The 14,728-nt window shown below is 40.1% G+C and overlaps 1 long non-coding RNA gene across 1 annotated transcript in view; it reads left to right on the forward strand.

The window, feature by feature from the left end:
• LOC102450602 (uncharacterized) overlaps nucleotides 1–14,348 on the forward strand; it is a 108,828-nt gene extending 94,480 nt beyond the window's left edge. Inside the window, exons 6-7 of the long non-coding RNA XR_003086926.2 lie at nucleotides 14,144–14,184; nucleotides 14,275–14,348. This is a non-coding gene — a long non-coding RNA (uncharacterized LOC102450602). The remainder of the gene's footprint in view (nucleotides 1–14,143; nucleotides 14,185–14,274) is intronic.
• The last annotated feature ends 380 nt before the right edge of the window (nucleotides 14,349–14,728 follow it).

Consider the following 14,728-nt stretch of genomic DNA (forward strand, 5'->3'; position numbering starts at 1 on the left):
CAAAGTTTATAGTGTGAGTTTTCTGCTGTATCCATCAGAGTAATATACAAGTGTTTTTCAGGTAAATTAAGTAAACATGGTTAAGGTCCCAGTGGACCTCCTAGAGCATTCTGCTTTTTTGTCTCCTTGATTAATGAAGACTGTATTTCAGAAATAGATTAATTATATCATGATCCATTTGGGTAGCAAAGGGGGAAGGGAATATGTGTTCAAAAAAACCCAGAGACAAATAAAGTAGTTCAAACAGGGGCACTTACAAACCTAATATAACTCTGTCCTATAGTGATGCAATGCAGTAACTATATAATTAGGCTTAAGATACTTTAATTTTTATGATCACAGATTATATTAAATTAATTTTAAAGAAGTAAAGTGGAGGCTTCACCCACTTCCTTTTTTCCCTTTCCCCTCATGATGTCACTGCATGTCATACTTAAGTTTGTTTGGGGCCTTAACTGTACATGTCTGTACCTTAACGTGTTTGCATTTTTTTTTAGTGCATCTTATCTCTGAATTATCTGAATTGCAATGCTTGGTTTAGAATAATCACAACATTTTCATAACTTTTTACCTTTCAGTTTCTAATATAGAAGGTTGATACTCTCAATCTAAACTCTATTTCAAAGTAGCTCTTTGGTAATTCTTTTTTTCATTTTAAAACAAATTTAATATATGATTACCAACAATAAAGCCCAAGAAAATGATGCCTCTCAATATCTAATGATGTGAAAATATCATCATAAAATTTTAAAATTTTATTTGAAGTTTTAAGGGCAGATCCACTGGCACACCAGTGCAATATAAAGTAGCCAAAACATACTAGTGAATCTGACCTGTAGTTTTCAATTGATCAATTGTTTTAGAGAGTTGTGTTACTGAGTCTGGTACTGTGTGAAAGACGAGTTGCAGTGGTTATGTGCCAAGGCCCTGAGTCCCAATGCCTTTGAAATGTCAGGGGTTTGGCATGGCTTCCTCCATGCCCAGTAGAGCCAAGGCAACAGTGCTTGGAGAGCCTTTTAAACAATGATGCCTAGATCAGCATGTGACCCTGGAATCTTTAAAGAGCAGTGTCAGTTGGGCCAAGTAACCTACCAAAGAGAACTCATGAGACATGTGTAGTCTAAAACCACTGAGTCAATACAACCAATAGAATTGTTGCAGTATGTGAGTACATTAGCAGGAGTGTTTTAAGCAAGGTGTGAGAAATAATTCTGCCCCACTCCATGTTAATTAGGCCTCAATCGAAGTCTTGTGTCTAGTTCTGGGCTCCACATTTCAGGAAAGATGCAGACAAACTGGAAAAAATCCAGAGAAGAGCAATAAAATATGTTAAGTCTATTGACCTCTTAGGGAAGATTAAAAAAAACCTGGTTTGATTAGTCTGGAGAAGAGAAGACTGAGGGGAGACACAGTAATAGTTTTCAAGCAGATAAAAGGTTATTAAAAGGAGGAGGGAGAAAAATCGGTTTCCTTAACCTCTGAGGTTAGGACAAGAAACAATGTGCTTAAATTGCAGAAAGTATGGTTTAGGCTGGACAGCAGGAAAAGCTCCCAACTGTCAAGGTGGTTAAGATCTGGAATAAATTGCCTTGAGGAATAGTGTCATCTCCATCACTGGAAATTGTTAAGAGTGGGTTAGACAAACACCTATCAGTAACAGTCTAGATAATACTTAGTTCTGCCACGAATGCATGGGCTGGACTAGATGACCTCTCAAGGTTCCTTCCAGGCCTACAGTTCTATTATTCCAAATTAGCTGCAAAGGAAGGTTGCTGGTTAGTTGGATTACCATAATTACCCACTGAAGTTTTGACCTGAACCTGTCTCTACACTACATAATCATAACAATTAGATGCAACAGATTTAATTAATTAGCTTAGTTAAAACCTATTTCTTACAAAAGCCATTAATTAGGAAGAACATAATAAAAGGATTGGAAGGGACCCCCTGGGTCAACAGGACCAGTCCTGTGCCATCACAGACAACCATGCCATGTAATCCCATCAGGGGAGCCGAAAGCCACCGTGGCCCTGGGGCAAGGTAGGGAGGGCCTGCTCTGCGTTCTCAGAAGGGGCTGGGCCTTGTGTAGATGGTATGGGGCTGGGCTTCAACCAGCTCTCTGTGCCACCCAGAGCATAGCATGCCCCACCCAGTCCTGAGAGCTGCATGGGGCATGATGTATGGTACTGAAACAGAAATATAAAGGGCCTGGGGCTGTGGTGTCAGCAAGGAGCCCTCGGCTCTTTTGAATTTCTGGACCCTGGGGCAACATCCTATTTGCCCTCTGTCGACAGGCCTGAGTCCCATTCATGAATTTACCTGACTGTATCATAAATCCAGTTAGGTTTCTTGCCCCCTGCTGCTCCAAGAGATTCATAGATTCTAAGGCCAGAAGGGACCACTGTGATCACCTAGTCTGACATCCTGTGTACCCCACACTATAGAATTTCTTAGAGTATAGCTTTTAGAGAAACATAACATCTTGATTTAAAACTGATCAGGGATGAAGAAACCACCACAATCCTTGGTAAAGTGTTCCCAATTGGTTTATTACTCTCACTGTGGAAAATTGATATTTCCAGTCTGATTTTCTCTAGCTTCAACTTCCAGCCATTGGCTCATAATATACTTTTCTTTAATAGATTTAAGAGTCCATCATTACATATTTGTTCCCTGTGTTGGCAGCTGTAGGCAGTAATCAAGCGACCCCTTAACTTTCTTTTGTTAAGCTAAATATATAGAGCTCTTTTAGTCTATTACTGTAAATCATGTATTCTAATCTTTTAATCGTTCCTGCGTCTTTTCTCTGTGCCCTGTCCAATGTATCAGCATCTTATTTGAACTGTGATAATTTTACCATTTCCATCTAGGATTATTATTAAGACATTATTATAATTTTTTTACTAATATACTTAACATTTTTCTTATTGTACTTAATTCTGCTGCCATAAATTTCTCATTGTGTCTCTTTGCTTTCCTTATCAGTTTCCTCCCTTTAATAGTTAGAAATTTCTTAATTTCCATCTTAAATTTACTCATGGGCAATTTATACTCTTATATTGTCCTTTTGCTTGAATAGTTCCATATTCCCCCAATGTATTTTTAGTCAGAAAGTGTAACCCCGCTCTCAGTCTTCATTTTATTAGGCTAGACAAACCAAATTCCTCCACTTTCTTGCTATAAAATAAGCCCTCCATTCCCCGATCATCCTAGTAGCTTTTCTCTGTACTTTTTCAGACTGAATTCCTCTTTCTTGAAGATGCGTGACCAGTATTGCACACAATATTCCTGGCAAGGCTTACCAGTGCCTTGGACAATCCAATTAACACAGCTTTATCTCTCCTGGAAAATTTTCACCTGATACATTCTGAGATTGCATTTGCCCTTTTTGTTGCTGCTTCCCATTGGTGACACAGTCATCTGTGATCAGCCAATATATCCCAGTCTTTCAAGTCTTCTCCTATTGTTTCCAGTTCCCAGTTTCTAACATACATTCTTGTTATTATTCCCTAAATATATAATCTTACCCTTTGCACTTTTAAATTCATCCCATTTCTATTAGTCCAGTCATCGAGGTTATCTAGTTCTTCCTGTATGGTATTCTGATACTCTTCTGTATTGACAATGTCTCCTGGCGTTACGTCATCAGCAAATTCTATTAGCCCATGCTAACTTTTTATACACACATCGCTAATAAAAGCTAAGATTGATCCCAAGATCAATCCATGAAAAATTTTATTAGCAACCTCCCTCCTGCCTCACAGTTCCCCTTTCATTACAATCTATAGTCATCCCCCTTTTAGCTAGTCCTTATTCACGCTATAGTGTTTGTACTAATCCCTGTGTTTTCCAACTTAACTACTATTTTCCCATGTGGCACTGTATCAGACTCTTTACTGAACTTTATAACATGAAAAATTGGAGGTGTCTGTGTTATTATAAGCTAATTCCAGACAGAGAAAAGACTGATACATCTGTACATAGTCTCATAGGATGTAGTTTTAAATTATATTTAACTCATGTACTACTACATGAATTTATTTGTAAATTCTCTGTAAATTCCTTTTATACAGAAAGAATAAGTGCTATAAATTTAGAGAGTTTATTCTATGTTATTCCTTGAAACAAAGTGGCTTAAATACAGCATGGAGCTCAGTATTAACTATGAAGTCATCACTGGTGTCTCCATAATTAGCTTCAGTAGGCTGACAGACTTGAGCCAGTGCTCACTAACATGCATAAAGGCTCCGCGGTCTGTCTCCATATATTTGTGTATGTGTGTCTGTATTCAGTTGGTGGCCGGCAGAAAAGATTAATTTCCTCTGATTTGTAGAATAACAGAATCATAGAGCTAGACGAGAACTCAGGAGGTCATCAAGTCCAGCTCTCTGCCCAAGGCAGGACCAATCCCAACTAAATCAACCCAGCCACAGCTTTGTCAAGCTAAGACTTAAAAACTTCTAGGGATGGAGATTCCACCACCTCCCTAGGTAACCCATTCCAGTACTTCACCACCCTGCTAGTGAAATAGTTTTTCCTAATATACAACCTAGACCTCTCCCACTGCAACTTGAGACCATTGCTCCTTGTTCTGCCATCTATCACTACTGAGAACAGCCTTTCTCCATCCTCTTTGGAACCTCCCTTCAGGAAGTTGAAGGCTGGTATCAAATCCCCCCTCACTCTTCTCTTCTGCAGACTAAGCAAACCCAAATCCCTCAGTCTCTTCTCAGGGGTCATGCGTTCCAGCCCCCTTATCATTTTGGTCGCCCTCTGCTGGACCCTCTCCACATCCTTTCTATAGTGGGGGGCCGAGAACTGGACACAATACTCCGGATGTGGCCTCACCAAAGTCGAATAAAGGGGAATAATCACTTCTCTAGATACTGGTTTTTAAAAAACTTTAATTTTTTTTTTAAAACTTGTCATTGGCTTTCTTGACAAAACAGCCAAGGCCTGTAACTTCTTCTGTCCACCCATTTGTTTCTCCTCACACTTCGTCTGCCTTCCTGTGGCTGCGTCTCTTTGTCCTCAGTTTTTCTTTTATCGTAGCCACACAAAAGCAGGTGTGGGAAAAGTTTGTGGAAAGAGATGTCTGAGAGGGTAAGCGGAAGGAGGAGAAGGAGGAGAAAAGAAGATGGCAGTATACAACTGTCCCTTCTCTACACTTTCTTCTAAAAGTCCAGATGACTTCTCAGCTGTAGTTTATGGCTCTCACATTTAAATTCTACTGTAAAAACTTCACTGGGAGTGCTTTAATATCTCCCATTATGAAGTGTCAGATTAAAGGGCCCCCATTAGGCCATGAACTGCTACAGAAAAGAGAGCAGGAAGCACACGAGGCTGGGTGCAAGAATAAGAGTTTCAAGAACTCTAGGGAACTGGTATGGGGCGAAGAAAAAGTCAGAAAGGAAGTAGTTTAACAATAACTATGGTCAAATTAGTAAAGAATAATGCTTTATAGTATGCTTCCCCCCCATTTCTTCATATTCTTCTAAAAGGGACTATTTTCTTTTAAAGATATTATAGATAATATGAACCCCAAAAGCATATCTTGAAATGTTGGCTTTAAAAGGTAAATCATGGAAACTTTAGAATCATAGTGGTTATAGTAATAGTAATAAAACCAATGACATCAATACACCATAGGGTGTGCATTATTAGGTAGATGAAGGCATATAGTCCGGTACCTGAACTGTGTGACAACAGCTTCACAATGCACACCCTAGTGTAACTTATTACTATGTCTGGAAAGTTAGAAGAGAAAGGACTATCTTAGAACAATAGTTCAAGTCAATACTGAGGTCCTGAATGAAGTGGGAGATGTGACATTTAAGTCCCTTCTGGACAGCAGTCAATATCAAACATCACACTTAAACTGTCACTATTTGACCTGACAATCTTTCTTCAGAAGGACCAGAAGTAGAGCTAGCCAAGTTACCTTGCATTTCAAAAGAAGGTCATGTGCAGGTCACCAGCAGATGGGAATGTATGTTAAAAATGCCTAGTATGAATAAACATGGACATTTCTAACCTGCTTAGACATAATATATAGATGCAAATTAAAAATGGTGCTGATCAGTTCAAATAGGAATCCACTGAAAAAAATCTTGAGGAACAAAAGGGAGACATTTGTTTTGTTTTTGTGAAAAAATACAAGAAAGGAGAAAACTGAGACTTATACAGTCAGCAATATATGTTCTAAAAATGCAATTTCCGGATTAATAACAAAGACACTGTTCTAGTTCAGTAGTTCCTTTAGGACGTGCGCTTTTGACCCATGCAACATATTGTGCCCCATGGCTCTTAGTTGAACTGTGACTTAGCTGTGCCTATTTTTTTTAAATGTGCGATGTCTATTAAAACTAGCTGATGCTTGTACCAGGCCCCCAGTGGAAATGAAATAGGTGTCTCAGTGGAATGTCCCTTGGTTAAATATTAAAGGATCAAACTTTAATATTTAAGTGTGTACACAGTGTATTACAAATAAATCCCATCTGCATATTCCAAGTTAGTTCTTTACTCTCATGAAAGCACGTCCTTTCCCCCTTATCTCTAATTAACTAGATGAAATAGTGTTTCAAGAATATACCTGATATGAAAGATTCAGTGTTTTCAGTGATTATATATCTTTGCTCCAAGGCACTTATTAATTTGCTTAAAAGTCCATGCATCCTTTCACAGATTGTTTTAGCACATCATCTTATCTATCCATGTCTGAATAAAGTACTCTGGAAAAAAATGAGTGAAAGATAAAGCAATCCAGCTTGCTCTACATTATAAATATTACTATTTTCATTTTATAATTGAGTAACCATAAAAATGACATAACAGAGTAGAGAGAGGGTGATGGAAAACAGCAGATGACAGGAGACCTGAAATATGCCACCGGGGGGTCAGATGCAGTAACCTGATAGACAGAGCAAGCAACCTTTCCCCTTCACACCAGTGTGAGCTTTCCACTCCTGTATTCTGTTTTGCAAGACATGGGAGTGTGAGAGTAGTTGCAAGGAAAAATAACAGTAATGTTGTCTTAAACTCTTTCCCGGGGCCTATAACTGACTGGGAAAAGAGAACATGACAGACCAACAGTGACAGCAACACCAAAGTGCTTGAATCTGCACCATCAAACTCATAGACTCATAGATTTTAAGACCAGAAGAGACAATCATGATTAGCCATCTGACCTCCTGCACATTACAGACCACAGATCCTTATCCACCTCCTCCTGTAATAGATATGGAACCTTGGGCTCAGTCACTGAAGTCCTCAAACCTTGATTTAAAAATTTCAAATTACAGAAAATCCATCATTTACTCTAGTTCAAACCAGCAAGTGACTAACATAGTGCAGAGGAAAATGGCAAATCTCCAGGGTATTTGTCAAGCTAACCTGGAGGGAAAATGCTTCCCAACCCCCTATGTAGCATTCAGTTAGATTCTGAGTGTACAGCCAAGACTCACCAGATCTTTATGGAACTTCTTGTTATTTCACTTTATTGCTCAGTTTGCCCACATAGCTGAGCAGCTGAAAAGTCAGAGAAAAATAACAGAATCATAGGGTAAAGCAGTTAGGAATTGAAAATCTGCCAGTCTGAACAAAGAAAGAAGGAAAAGAATTGAATTGTGCATGTGGAAGTACAGGGGCAATCTGGACAAAAAGAAGGAAAAAAGGAGGCCAAAAGTGACCTAGGAAGAAGGGTGTGTTAGTAACCAGTAATCTTTTATGTTTTCTGTATGTTAAATGCTCATAATTGTTTTATACATTAACAAAATTATTTATATAAATAATTATAAATTTAGTCTCCTGTTCCTAAGAAGTTGAAATGGTCTGTCCTTAAATTGAACCAAGGGTGTCAGAATGCTCAGGAATGTACATAATTAAGCACTGGACCTCAAAACTCATGAAGGGAAACTACAGAAGTATGTTATAATAAACAAAACTGGATAATTGACAAGTGGGTGCTTATAATCCAAATATGTTCTATAATTGATAAGGGATATTTGCTATTGCAGATGTTTTCCATGATTTCTGATATAATGACCTATTGAAAGATGTGCGACTCATTAGAAAGAGCTTACTACAACAGTTGTTCATAATAATTTTTGAATTACAAATGTATTTAATCAAACACAAAAAGCAAGACATCATACATGAAATCCCATAAGTAATGAAGTAAACTGAGATATTAAAAACATTCTGGAAAAGTAATTTTTCCCTACAAAAAGGAATTTCTTTGTCTCAAACACTATACAATTAAAAAGGTTTTTAGAATTAAATTGAGAATAACACTGTCAGCATTCCACCTGTTACAAGGGACATAAAAGTGTGCATCCTTTCACCAATCACAGAAGGTGGTAAATCAAGTTTTCTTTCCATACACTGTATTAGAAGGTGTACCCAGTGTTGCTTGGGTCCTTAACTCAAATAAGTTTATTTTTTCTTCTTTTAAATCATTGTTTTGGTATAGGGGTTCAGTATGCACGCTGCCCCAGGAAGAGTGGACAACCCCAGCCCTCTCTCACTACAGCAGCTTGGGGCCAGGTGAAAAACACCTGTCTATGGCTGCTGCAGTTGCAGTGGGCACAGCTTGGAGAAGGGCACATGTCCCCCAGTTGGGGGACAGACAGACACACGGACAAACTCTCTCATATATATATAGTAAATAGCTGCCCCTTTCTCCACCCCTGACTCCTGCTGACCCTTTGGGGTTATAGCTGTCCTGGTTCCTACCTCCGGCCCTGTGCTTTTTCCCTCTGGTCATTCTATAGTATAACTGTCCCTCCTACCAGACCCCAGCCCACATGTAGACAATAAAAGGTCTGGAAAAGTATATTTAAGAGATCCTTGAATCTGCCTCAGCTTCCTTCCAGCCTTCCACACTGTCAGATGGAAAGATTTTAATATAGGGTTTCGATAATAACTGCATGACAATGCCAAACTTCCCCATATGACAATACTTTTACATTTGAAACTTCCTAGACTTTGGCCTAAGTGAGGATATGGCAAAGGTCTATAAAGTCTTGACTGGTGCGGAGAAGGTGAATAGGAAAGTGTTAATCTTTCTCATAACACAAGAATTAAGAGTCACACAATGAAATTAATAGGCAGCAGAATTAAAACAAACAGATAGTGTTTCACAGAATACACAGTCAACTTTTCAGGGCTGTAGTGAAGGCCAAAGAAATAAGTGAGTTAAAAATAACTAGATGAGTTCTTGGAGGATAGGTTCATTGATGGCTATTATCCACAATGCACAGGGATGCAATGTCATGCTCTGAGTGTTCCTGACTTGTGTTTGCCAGAAGCTGGGGGTGGGTGACAGGGGAGGGATCATTTGATGAGCGTGTATTCTGTTAATTCCCTCTAAAGGACCTGGCATTGGCCAGTGTTGGAAGACAGGATTCTGGACTAGATAAATTGCTGGTCTGAAATTCTTGGTTCATCCTTAAATGTGGACTGAAAGGCAGCATCCCTTAATAATACAAATATTCATGCATTTTCAACTCAAATTTAGTTTGCCTAAACTTGTAAATGTATAACTGAAGACTTTGTTCTTTCAATGAGTTTTCCTGAGCTTTTACAGCATTGGTAAAAATAACACAAGCCGATTATCAGTGGAATGCCGAGTAAAAGAAGAACAAGTGTGTTGAGTTCCTCATGTCCATCTGTAATTTAGCTGGGATCTTTTCTAATCTTTGGCAGTTTAAAACTACTGTACAACCAAGAGCTGGAATCAGTAAGACCCTCTGAAGAAATTCCAAACTGTGTGATACACATAATGAGCTTAAACAGATTTAGCTTAGAATAAATTGTTAATTGACAGCATATGACTGGCTAAAATCACACAGCTGTTTTACAAATCATTCAGACAAGCAGTTCTAAATTAATACACATCTAATTCATTATTTATGTAACAAATTATCTCCTGTTGCAGCTAACAATAAAAAGAAACTCTTCCAAGTGGGTCATTATTGTTCTCAACTGTACGATGGAGTGACATCATAGGAGAAAGAAGGCAACTGCTCAGAGATCTTTCACCTCGGATTTGAGCTGACCCCTCCTCATAAGCAGAGGGAAAAGACAGAAAAAAAATCAGCATTTACCCAACTGTTTAGCTATATTTATTTTTTGCTGCCTTCGTGCCCACAGCAGCAGTAATGTCCCCAGAGCTCCTGAGCCTGTTTATTTCCCACCTGCTACCTGTCCAACTGAAGCAGCACTAATTATCCCAGAAGGTTTTGCTCCTGCTAGTTACAGCAGGGGGGAAAAAACAACAAAACAAAACAAAAAAATCCACTCAAATCCTTGTGGGGCTGCATCATGGACACTGCAGACAACAGGTTGGGGAATTCTAGGGATACAAATATAAAACTTGGACTTCCAAGAACATAGAGATGGAAGGAAATATCTAGATGGAAGACCAAGAACAATATTAAACAGGGAAGGGTAAGTGTCAGCTTTTAGGAGACGCCTTCTTCCAGATTCACTCTTCTGACCTAGTTATCTGCTAGTTTGATTTTCATGCATTTAGTTGTGTTTCTGAAGGAGGTTCCTGGTGTTATTGGAAGGAGGTGCTTATCCATTTCCCAGTACTTCTCTCCTGAGGAAGGCCCACTTCCCTTCTTTAAAGTTTATTTCCAAAATGCATACTTTTCATCATATTTTTTCTAGAGAAATTCTCCCTGTTTTCTGGTTTGCACCAACTGGAACTGTTTAGAAATACAAATAATTGCATTGCACACTTATAGCACCTGAACAATCAGTCTGAGATAATACATGCCGCAACATTTGTTAACTTTAAATTAAGTGATAGATAGATAGATAGATAGATAGATAGATAGATAGATAGATAGATAGATAGATAGATAGATAGATTTAAATACCAAAGGACAAGATTGTGTGTTGGTTCGATATGACTGCACAGGAAAATAAACACTTCACTCCTCCTCCCCTTGCAGCCAGGTAGGACATATATACATCAGTATATGGAACTGGGACAGAACAGTGATTGTGTTGCCAATAGCTCCCATCACCTATGACAAAGAGATGAAGAGTGATGTTTTCCTGACCCCACACACTGTCCAGAGGGGAAGGCCAGACACAAAGAGAAGAGTAAACTCTTCCCAGTAAACCTACCTTTTCTCCATGTTGGAGAAAGAGGGGAGAAGCAGGAACTCTGCTTGGGGCAGCACCTTTTTTTCCTTATACACAACCATATCACTCAATCTGCCAGGCCCAAATGTGAAATGCAATGTGTGACAAAGAACCATTAAGAGTAATCAAAAAGTATTCATTTAGGAAACTTTCAATATTGGGGGGGAGTTCCCTCTTTTAAAGAAAGTAATTCATTTTGAGCCTTAATTTATAAGACTTTATTTCTGAAGTACATATCTGTAAACAATAAATGTGGCAGGGCCACATATCTGCGAGGAACATAAATAAATTTGGGACTAAAATAAATGACATCTCACTGAACAGAGTCATAGACTATAACTCCAGTATGAACTGCCATCATCATCTAGTCCATTGGTTATCAAACTGTGGTCCGTGGACCACTAGTGGTCCGCAGCCACCTTGCAGGTGGGCCATAGCTCAAGGCTCAGCTCTCTCCTCCCACAGACGGGAGCCCATGCTGGCATTCCAGCCACACAGTACCCATCTCCGTGAGGTTGGAGCACGAGTACTGTACCAGCTTTCCATTGCGCGCGGGGGGGGGGGGGGGGGGGAGAGGCGGGGGGGGAGCTCTGATCCTCACAAGCTGGATCTGGTTTGCAGGGGGAGCAAGTGGCTTTGTGTGATGCCATTCCCTCTCATCCCATCTGGGGGAATGGCAGCAAAGAAACTGCTTGCCTGGAGGATTTTGCTGCTGCGCCCATTGGCCAGAATCATTTGAGAACCACTGATGTAGTCTGACGTCCATCTTAACACAGGCCATTCAATTTCCCTGCATTGATTCCTATTTGAACTAGTGGATATCATGTGCCTGAGATTCATGTGAGCCGAACATCTCTATCTAGTTCATGGAGATTAGTAAGAATCAGTAATTCCCAGTTTTTAGATCAGTGGTTCTCAAACTTTTTGGCCTGCAGCCCACCCCGCTCAATGCGGAAACACAGACCATGAGACAACCTCCCATGATGATGAAGTTCCTTTGCTTATTTCTGAATATCTTAAATACTAAATTATGCATATTAAGCTACTGAATCATAAAAAGTTACATATGCAGCTATAACATGAGGGAGCATATATAACTGGTAAGAAAGGAAATATTATTAATCAAAATTAAAATAATAAAAGGGTATGTCTACACTTGCACCCTAGTTCAAACTAGGGATGCAAATGCAGGCATTCAAAATAGTCAATGAAGCGGGGATTTAAATATCCTGCGCTTCATTAGCATGATCTTGCCGGTGAGCTAGTTTGAATCACAGATGATTCGAACCAGGAAGTGCGCGCCGGGACGCGTTAGTTAGAACCAAACCCCTTGGTTCGAACTAACGTTACTCCTCAAAAAATGAGTGCCGGCGCACACTTCCTGGTTCGAATCAGCTGTGATTCGAACTAGTGCACCGGCGAGATCATTCTAATGAAGCCTGGGATATTTAAATCCCCACTTCATTGACTATTTTGAATGCCTGCATTTGCATCCCTAGTTCGAACTAGGATGCAAGTGTAGACATACCCAAACAGATTAAGTGTTTTAACTTTATCATGTTAGTTTATCAAACTTTGTTTTAAAAAAGTAAAATATTAATTTAATGTCCAAAACAAAAGGTTTCAACATTGTCTCTATTTATGGCAGGGGTGAAGAACCTTTATTGGATCGGGGCCACTGACTCACAGTAAAATAAGTCAGAGGCCCCACAAACAAACAACCTTCCAACCCTCACAGATGTGGCCCCCAGCTGACACACCTCACTCCCCTGGTGCTCCAGCCCCATGGGGGAGAGGGGAAAGAGGGAGCGGAGGGAAACGGAGAGGGGATAGGCCAGACTGACTCTTCTGGAGTCCAAGGGTTATTAGATTTTGTGAGCCCTCCTAGGCCCTGGGGTGGGGCCAGAAATTAGGGGTTCAGTGTGTGGGAGATGACTGCCAGGGAGTGGATAGGGATGGGGTTCAGGAGGAGGTGAGAGTGGGGAGTCTGGGTGGTTGATAGGGTGCTGGAGCAGGTTGGGAGTGGGGATCTCACCAGGAGTTTGGATGTTGGAGGGGGTGAGGTCTGGCCAGGAGGGAGAGTGCAGGAGCAGACTAGGGGTGGGGGGTTTGGATGGGAGAGAGGGTGAGTGCAAGATTGGGCTAGGGGTGTACAGTCTTAGAAGGAGAGGAGTCCGTGAGGGTGATGTGGTATGAGGTCTAGGCATGATGGGGCACTTACTTTGTTCCACAACCCCCACTGCTCTCAGGCACCACATCCCAGGCATTACCTACCACTGCTCCCATTGGATGTGAGTCCAGCCAATGGGAGCAGTGGGGAAAGCCTCCAGGCAACCAGTTTCCTCACTGCCACTCCCCCAGCCAGGGTGAGGAGGAGCAGCATCTCATGAAGCCACTTGGCCCCTATACAAGCCCAGTGGGGCTGGAGTGCTCTCATGGGCTCCCAGCTTCAGAGGGATGGGTGGGGCTGAGTCTTGAGCCACAGCCACCAGCAAGGTGGCTGTGGACCACTAGACTGCAGTTTGAGAACCACTATATTAAAGTGATGATTCATGATTAATCAAAGCAAAATTGTTACAGTTGTTTTTTAAAGCCCTGTATCATTTTACTCCATGAAAATTCTCCTCCCTGATCAGACCTGTGTTCCATTTTTTAATCAAAATGAAAACACAAAAGCTAAATACATTAAACTGATACAATTTTTAGAAAATCTTTGTTGTAGTCCACTTCATAGATTAAGCAATAACAAGACCAAAGCAAGTATGTCTTAAAAAAAATCCAATCTTCATTTTAAAATTGCCAGAGATGGGGAATTCACCTGAATCATTAGCAAAATGTTCCAATATTTATTACTCTTATTGTTAAAAATCTGTGCTCTATTTCCTGTGTGGATTTGTCTATCTTCAACCTCCAATTATGGGATATAATTATATCTTTCTCTGTTAGAGTGAATAATGCATTGCCAATTTTTTTGTTCTTCATATAGGTACTGTGAACAAGTCACTTCTTAACCTTCTCTTTGTTAAGGTAAGTGGTATGTCTATCACTATAAGGCATGTTTTCTAATGCTTCAATAATTCCTGTGGCTCTTCTTTGAATCCTCTCCTGTTTCTCAAGATTCTTCTTGAACTGTGGGGACCAGAACTGGACACAGCATTCAAGCAGTGGTCACATTAATGCTGAACACAGAGGTAATACAAGCTCCTTCTTCATATTCAATCATGTCTTATTTAAACATGAAACAATTGCATTAGCTTTTTTGGGGGCAAAGTCTCACAGTGGTGCTCACATTCAGAGGATTATCCACCAGGAGGCCCAAGACCAAGCAATGCAGTTATCGTCTGCTATGATGAGTTGGGGTGAATTCTCAATAATTGGAAATTTTTAAATCAAAATTGGATGTTTTTCTAAAAGCTATACTCTAGGAACTGTCCTGAACCAGCTTGGTGGACAGCTGACCCTAGAATATGATGTATCAGAGAAAGAGCAGCCAATAATTGTACAGATGGCCAATAATCAACAACGGAACGAATCTCTAATGCCACACAATCTTCCTAAATTATTTGAATGA

The sequence above is a fragment of the Pelodiscus sinensis genome, chromosome 2 (assembly GCF_049634645.1).
Source record: "Pelodiscus sinensis isolate JC-2024 chromosome 2, ASM4963464v1, whole genome shotgun sequence".
NCBI lineage: Eukaryota > Metazoa > Chordata > Testudines > Trionychidae > Pelodiscus > Pelodiscus sinensis.